Below are 8,231 nucleotides of genomic sequence, written 5' to 3'. Positions count from 1 at the left end.
GGACAGGAAGGAAGGAAGGAAGAAGGAAGGGAGGAAGGAAGGAAGGGAGGAAGGGAGGAAGGAAGGAAGAGAAGAAGGGACAGGAAGGAAGGAAGAAGGAAGGGAGGAAAAAAGGGAGGAAGGAAGGGAGGAAGGAAGAAGGAAGGGAGGAAGGGAGGAAGGAAGGAAGAGAAGAAGGGACAGGAAGGAAGGAAGAAGGAAGGGAGGAAGGAAGGGAGGGAGGGAAGGAGGGACAGGCTGTAGAGGTTCTCTCTAAGAACTTCACGTGACTCTGTGCAGGGACACCTTGGACCCCTAGGTCAGTCCTGAGATGCACACAAGTCTCCCCAAACTCGGTCCTATAACTGAACATGGCCCCACTCTTGCTGGGCAGAGACAGCTCTGGAGCCCATCCCTTTAACAGCAAGAAGTTCTTTGGGCCCAAGTACTGCCCAACTTTTTCCTTTGCCTCCTCTTTCTCCTGAAACTCTGTCACCAACGGGGGTGAGTGGGTGGGGGCGGTACAGAGAGAGATTGATGGAGCTGGGCCGGGAACCGCTTCGCAGTCTGTGTACACAGCCCAGATTGGCTTGAACTAACGAAGTTTATCAACCAGGCCACCAGGAGCCATTAATCACTCAGAAAAATAACAGAGCGAAATGACTTTTCAAAATGCCGAGGGTATAATGATCATCTTGCCCATTCTGCTAACTGCTGCCATTTGTGTCTGAGATACTTAAATATGCAAACAGTAATTAACGTGGTAATGAACGGGGGCTCAGAGCCTCCCCTCCCCAAGCTCATTTGCATGTTAATTATCATCAGCAACCAGGGAAACAAGTTATAAACAGCCCAATTAGCAGCCGGATCATTTTTACAAGAAATCGCGTGCACTTTGACACAAGAGCAAGCATGAGATTAATGATGTCAGTAGGAGCTGCCCCACTGCCGGGGTGTTCAGGGTGTTGTGACTTTGGTAGTCTGGGTGACAGGGAGGGCATTGGCTGTGGGCTCAGCGTGCACCGGAAGTCTCTTGATTCTGAAAGAGAGGACAAGGGCGGAGGGCAGTTGGCAGGGAGGCGATCCTGATCCCATTGCTGTGACAAGGGAGCCCGTACTCAAAGTTGGTGCTGTAGCTGGAGGGATGGAGCCTGTTACAAGGACAAGTTGGGTTCATGAGGGTGGGAGATGGGAGTGCTCCCTAGAGGAGCTGTCCAGGGTCCAGGATTGTTCAATGACTCCATCGGGTTCTTGCTCACTGCAGCAGAGGTGACTGGACATCACAGGTGGGGCCATTTACCCGGACGAGCAGGCTTTTGCTACAGATTGACTGGGTTGTCCACAGGCAGGCCCACATGAGGCTCGACCACAACTGGACCGGTTTAAAGTCCATCATCACAAAGTCTAAGATCCTCCACCCCATGTGGGGGGAGCACTAAGCCAAGCAGGCTGTGTTCTTCACCAGAGGCAGCTATGTGTGCCATACGGTTCTGGGTGTCAGGCTTTGCCTGTACAGTAGTCCTGTGAAGGATGAGTGAGGTAGATCCAATTCAGCGACCAGGAAGCTAAGGTTTAGAGAGGTGGAAAACCTGACTGAGAGCCGGGCCTTGGAGAATCTTGGTTTCTGCTAGGTGCCTCCTCTTTAGGAAATCGGCTTTCCTACTTCCCCAGATCCACCCACCGTTCTGGCCCATGGTGTCTTTTCTCAGGCCCTGGCCTGTTCACACGGTTTTGGCTGCTTTGGCTCTTTCTGCTGCCCTCCTTGGTGGAGCTGGTGTTTGATGAGCGCCATCCTGCATTCTCCCCAGAGGAGCTGACAGACATTTTCTGGAAAGCTCCTCTTCTGATGTTTGCACTTTTGAACCTTGGGGTCTCCGAAAAGACCCACAGAGCAGAAGCCACCAGTCAGCACTGGAACAAGTTCCACACCCTGTGGCTGAGCCTTGTGTCTTCCTAACCCCTCCCCGTGCCATCCCACACCCTTGAACCCCCCTCCTACTCTTTCTTCTCTAGTTCCACAGGAGACCATGGGGTCTCACATGGATGCCACCTGGCTAGCAGGAAGATGGTTTTGACCTCCTTGGATGTTGTGGCTACCCAAGGGCTGTGACCACACCTACAGAGAAGCCACTATCCCTAAGCATGAGGCATCTGGGGACAGAGAACAACCCCTTGTCCTTTTCCAAGCACCAAGAAGGTCCTGGTGTCGGCTGCTGCTCAGTGCCTCAAAGATCAGACTCGTTGAGGAATAAGGGCCACTTCCCACTGTGTCACCCTATCTCCCTGTCACCTCCCCTGTCACCCCTCCTGAGGCTGCTTCTAGATAGGTTCTTGTTCCTCCTGGTGAGTGGGTTTTTTTTTTTTTTTTGAACTCAGGTGTCATGTAGGAAGTCTGAGAGCCTGGGGCCAGGTGCTGGGGACCATGAGAAGGTGACAACCTGGGTAGATGGCTTCACGTTATCAGTTCCCATCTTGCTGACTTGGATGGATTCAGGCAGAGGGCAGTGTCGGGCAGCTGGTCACAGTGGCAACCGTCCACATCAGGAGTCTTGTAAAGAAGGACTGTGTCTGGGTTACTGTTGGCTGCCTGCTTTGGAAACATGCTGGAAGCTATCGGGAGCTTTCTGCTAAAAACTAGGCCTAGAATCCAAAGAGGGGTAGGGCCCAGAGCTGCAGTGGGGGTGATGGTCAGCCTTTTTTAATTTTCCAGCAAAGGGAAGGACCCCCCAAGAACTGTATGAGTGGTGAGGAGGTTCCCCAAGATCCCTGGGCAGAAGCTGCCTATAGGCCCCTTGCTGCAGCCGCGTGCTCGGATGTCAGAGGAAGTGAGACCTTTCCAGGCTGGCCTGTGCGCCCCAATGCTTGCCCGTCCCTCATTCTCTTGGGTTGCTGATCAGGGCTGACTCATCACAGCTGATAAGCCAGGGGTGTTCAGGTCCTTCAAGAGTGGGCTCCCCTTGAGGAGCAAGCGGGCAGTCCCAAATGGATGGAGGACTCTGGGGCCCCTAGTAGTGAGCCAGAGGTGGTGGGCACAGAGGGTGGGATATGAGTTTAAGATTCTGTGTTCTGGTCTCGGGTCTGCAAAACCATTGGGGCATGAGGCAGAAGACTAGGTCGTGGGGGCTCTGGGCAATGAGCATGAAAATCAGAGAACCCAGGAAAGCCCAAGAAAGTCATACTGGTCCAGGGACAAGGGGCACACTGCAGTGGGGTTCCTGGGCCATGACGCAGACAGCTATGCATTGTGATCAGGTGTGTGATGCTGCTTCAGAGCTCTGCTAAGGTTTTAGTGCAGAGAGGCTGGGCATAACTCAGGTACCGTCCACATGGGAGCTGATGAGCCGTGGGTGGATCCACAGGGAACCGCGAGCCCGTTGCTCAGTTCTCTCACCTATGGTACATGACCAAGTTCTCAGGAATGGAGGCAGCGGAGACCTATGCTCATGACCTTTGTCTATAGCTCTGCCATGCCTGGGAGCTGTCATCTGCTCCACAGGCTTCAGGTTTTGCTGAGACCCAGGCATGGTCACGCAGTCCCATATCCGTATGCAGCTGTGATTGTCCCCCGGGGTGTACCGAGACTACAGGAGTATACATACAGGCTTTGGGTAAGCTTCAGCCGATTCAGGTCTCATGGGACACAGGCCAGGGAAAGCATTCCTTGTTAAAGGCGAGGACACAAAGCCAGAGAAGGAAGGGGAACTTCAGGAGCAAAGCCACCTGCTCTGTGCCTTAAGAAGCCTGCAGCTCTTGCCTGGGAAGTCACACGTGAGCCAGGGGATACAGATCTGGTAAGGATGGTTGGGAGTCTGGCTCTGCTGGGGTGGTCCTTGCTGCTTGCCTCTTAGGGCTTATCAGAATGTTTCTGAAAGTTGGATTCCCACATCAGTGAGTCCGACTGTGTATCTGGGACCCCAGATCTATATCAGTGAGTGATAATCTCCAGGGAGTCTGGTGTTGATGAACCAGGCTGTTAGAGAGACATGTATGGAACCCATGAAGGGTAGCAGATCAGCTGTGTTGTGGGGGCTCAGTTCACACCTCCTCCTTCCTCACACTGACTCAGCACTGGCTCCGCCAAAACCAACCCTTCCCCAAACCTCGGCTTTTCCACACACCATCAAACAACGTAGGGTATTGCCTTTCTCGTGGAGTCTCGGTGCTGTACCTCTGCCTGTCAGGCAGTCTGCAGTCCGGTCTCCAGCGTGGTTCTTGCTGTGCCCCCATTGGTGGTTAGCCGATCCTCCTTCACCCCTCCCTGAGACGGAAGGGTCAGTAGGCCCCTTAAGGTGGGGACATGTGTCTGTAGGGCAGAAATTGTCAGTCCAGGCTCAAGCTGAACTTCTGACCTCCATGGGGACTGCTACTGCCCTGCCTTCCCCCCACCCCCTGTTTAAGGCTCCTGTCTTTGATCTCCCTGTGATGTCCCTACTCCCTGTCCAGCTTGGCAGCTTTCTTGTTGTAAGGACAACGGCCAGGATGGATGTGCGTCTGGGTGCACAGCTCATGATGAGCCACAGGCATGGCAGGGTGTGAAGGATATGCCTGGGGACCTGCCCCTGGTTCCTCAGCCAACCACTGCTTTTGTGTGTGGGGGGTGTGGTTATAAGTCCAGATCTGGGAGAGGTCACTGAGTCTGTGGCACTGGGGTTTTTAGCATGTGGCCAGTAAGACACAGCAACTGGAGTGTTAGCAGTGGGCAGGCAGGTGGGCTCTGTGGCTGGGGATCTTGAATGCAGCTTTTCCCCGTAGCTGCTCACTGTGGCCTGTGACCCTGGTCCCATATGGAGGTCTATCTCAGCCTCCTACCCAGGGAGAGTAGATCTTTGAATGCCTGCTGCATGTGGAGTGTCAGGAGGAGCCCCAAGACAGCCTCTGCCAGCTCTTGCTGTGCTCACAGGACCTTAGTGACTGAAGGCATCTTTTTTTTTTTTTTCTGTTGAATTCCCTCAGATGACTTGATAGCCGAGCCCTTCTGGGCTTTGCTGGGTCGTCTGGTCTTGGCTCAGTTCAGTTTGCAGCCAGGAAACAAAGCCAGCCGTCTCATTGAGGGTGATATTCTTCCCCAGGCTTGGACTCTGAGGCCAGCCTTTTTATGATTTGAGTCTTGTGGTTATAAAAAGCCTCAGATCATGAGAAAGTTCACTTGGATCCACAGCCCACTCCCCTGGGGAGTAACTGTCCCTGTCCCCTTGGAGAATGGGAATGGAGCCCAGAACTGGCACACTGAGGCAGAGTTGTTGGATCCAGTTTGGCAGTTCAGATATAATCTCTGTATTTGGCATTGCGAATATTCAGGCTGCTGAAGAAGCGCTGGCGGCCACACTGTGTGGGGATGAGCCTGTGACTGCTCACTTACTAATGTCATAGTTAAGTGGTCGTTAAATCTTCAGTCAAATCTTCAGTCGGGCAGCGTAGGGCGGCTTGCCTAAGGGCGGGAAGAGCGGTGGCATTTTAAGGGAACTGGACGATTCTCTTTGCCAATTGAAGTGGTTAGTACTTGGGACACTTTGTTTATTGAGATCACAGAAATCCTCACGCAGGCAACTACATTGTATCTATAAATACCTGCAGTGTTTAAGGGAGCTGTCTGAGCCCCTGGAAAAAAAGATTGCTACTTTGAAATTAGTAAAAGAACAGGGTGATGTTGCAGAGATGGCTCAGCCATTATGAGCAAAGCAGTTAAGAGCCACTGAGAGCGAAGACTCATAGGTGGCTTACAACTGTCTGTAACTCCAACTCCAGGGAATCCAAGGCCCTCTTCTTGCTCTGTGGACACCTGGACACCTCATGTACCCTACCCCTGTACACGCAATTAAAAAAAGTAAAAATAAATCTTTAAGGAACAAAAAAGGAGAAAGAGAGAGAGAGAGAGAGAGAGAGAGAGAGAGAGAGAGAGAGAGAACTGGGAGAAGTTTCTGTGTTGCTCAGGGACTTAAGGAGAAGTGTTTCTCTCTCTTCACAGGGACCAAGACTATTGGGGCTATCAGTGGCAGCATTGATCACTGTGGGGCACCAAGGGTAAGGAGCCAGGCAGAACCTCATGGCCCCAAGTATTGAATGAAATATTGGGAGAGGTGGTGGTGGGTACCTCTGTGTAAGCTGGCTGCTGTCCCTGGACTAACGGCCATGGTTAAGCCTCCATGAGCGTGGCCTCTGACCAGAGGGCAGCATGATAGTGTCTAACCCTGTGGGGCACAGAGCCCCAGTGGACCTGGCTGGGCCTCGAGGCCTCCAGTGTCTTCTAGAGATCTGGTGGGGTAGGGACAGGAGTCTGTGGGTTTGGAGCTTCTCAGTACTAGGGTAGCCTGGCCCTGAGCAGAGTACAAAGACCTTTGTCAGTGAATACTTGATCCTGCTTCAGGGGAGGGAACACAGGTGACTGAGTTCAGGGATTCAGAGCTGTGCATGTACCGTGTGTGGAATGGGGCGAAGGTGTCAGGCTCCCTGGAGCAGATGGGATGTTCATCTTACGAAAGGGAACGTTCTGAAGCTGGTTTCCCTGCTGTGGAGTACCCCAGTCCAGGTCACATGCTTACCTGTCCTGCCTTTGGACTGCTGGAGTCAAGGGCAGTGTTCGGTCTCCACTTACTTATTCCACTGCCCCTGGGGTCCCCGACTGAGGGAGGCTTCAGACAGTACCTTATGGATGCTCTAGAAGGGACAAGGTACCACAACAAGGGCTTGATGTTTCTTTTGTCAGCTTTTCCATCTAGGCAAGGCAGAAAGATCAAACTTTCTATTGCTATGGCCCTTTCTGTCTGGGGGTGAGGAGTAGTGGCATTGGGCGGAGGGTGTGCTTAGCCATGTAGCACTTAGGGTGAAGTAGTGTCCATGTAGATGGTGGTTTCTTGCCTGCATATATCTGCTTTCACATAAACTAAATCCTTATACATGCCTTGAGACTGGGAAGGGGACACCTAGTGTCCGTCCATCTGTGCTACTCAAGAGCTTGGTCACTTGGAGGGATTTGCTTTCTTGGCTGGAGTCAGCTGTGGTCATTGCTCAGAGATGCCAGCAGAGGGCAGCCACACTCCATAGCCTGGGAGTACTATGCACTGTAGGCAGGTCTCTCCTTCCCATCCCACAAAACCTGCTGCTCAGGTCCAGGAGGTGCTCATGGGCTTGGTCTCACAGGACCACCACAGTCAGGGAGGAAGGGATGTTATGGGAGCTATGATTCTGCTGGGACCAGGCCTGCTCTGCCCACAAATGGTGACATGGGGCTTGGTCCTCTGCCATGGAAAGGTGGAAACTGCCCCCACTCCCAGGGACAGATTTTCTCCTTGAGGAGTTTGGGGTCCCCTCAGTCAAAAGTTTAGTGCCCTCCCTAAGGGAGAGGCAGCAGAGTAGGGAGGGGTTGTTTACGGGTTGCTCAAAGGGCAGTTCAGAGGGAGGGTTCTCCTGCAGCTCAGGGAAAACCAGACTCCCAGGCCAAGGGAGAGACAAGCTGTCCTTCAAAGTTGTCAAGCACACCTTGATGTCTGCAGAAAAGCAAGTCTACCCTGTTCTCAGCTTCCAGGGTAACGGGTGGGGTCTGTGACCCGGTGACTCTGTGGCTGGGAATCCAAGCAAAGGACCTGACCCTAAACCCCCTAGGTTCTGGGGATGGAGCGTTCACCTCTGTTTATGGTGCCTGGACGCAGAAAACAACAAACTAAATAAAGCAAGTGTCGACCGTTGAGGAAGAGCTAAGCAGGTGAGATGTGGCATGAAGCAAAATTTTCCTCTAGCAAAATGAATCATAACACGAAGAGAAAAGGAACGTGCTCATTTGTTCCCTGGGACGAAATGCAGGACCCAGCTGCTGGAGAGTAGCACTGATTTATTACTGCAGGCTCTGGAGATTGAGGTCCTGAAATGGAGGTGTGGGCAGGGCACATCCTCTCCGGAGGCTTCCGGTAAAACCAGTTTCTGCCAGTTTGCAGAGGCTACCCACACCCTCTACCCCAGCAGACCAACCAGTGTCTTCCCGTCCCTGATTCCCCCTTCATCTTCACGGCTCCCTCTTTGGCCTCATCATTCTCTTTTACGGCTTATTTATTGATTTTTATTTACATGTATGATGAGTGCTTTGCCCTTGTGTGTGTCTGTGCATCACATGTGTTTCTGGTGCCTGAAGAGGTCAGAAGAGAGTGTGGGGTCTCTAGGAACTGGAGCTACACGTGTAGTTATGAGCCCCCGTGTGGGAACTGGAGACACACGTGTAGTTATGAGCCCCCGTGTGGGAACTGGAGCTACACGTGTAGTTA

Source organism: Microtus ochrogaster, unplaced genomic scaffold, assembly GCF_000317375.1.
Source record: "Microtus ochrogaster isolate Prairie Vole_2 unplaced genomic scaffold, MicOch1.0 UNK38, whole genome shotgun sequence".
Lineage (NCBI taxonomy): Eukaryota > Metazoa > Chordata > Mammalia > Rodentia > Cricetidae > Microtus > Microtus ochrogaster.
Note: the sequence above shows the minus strand (reverse complement) of the source record.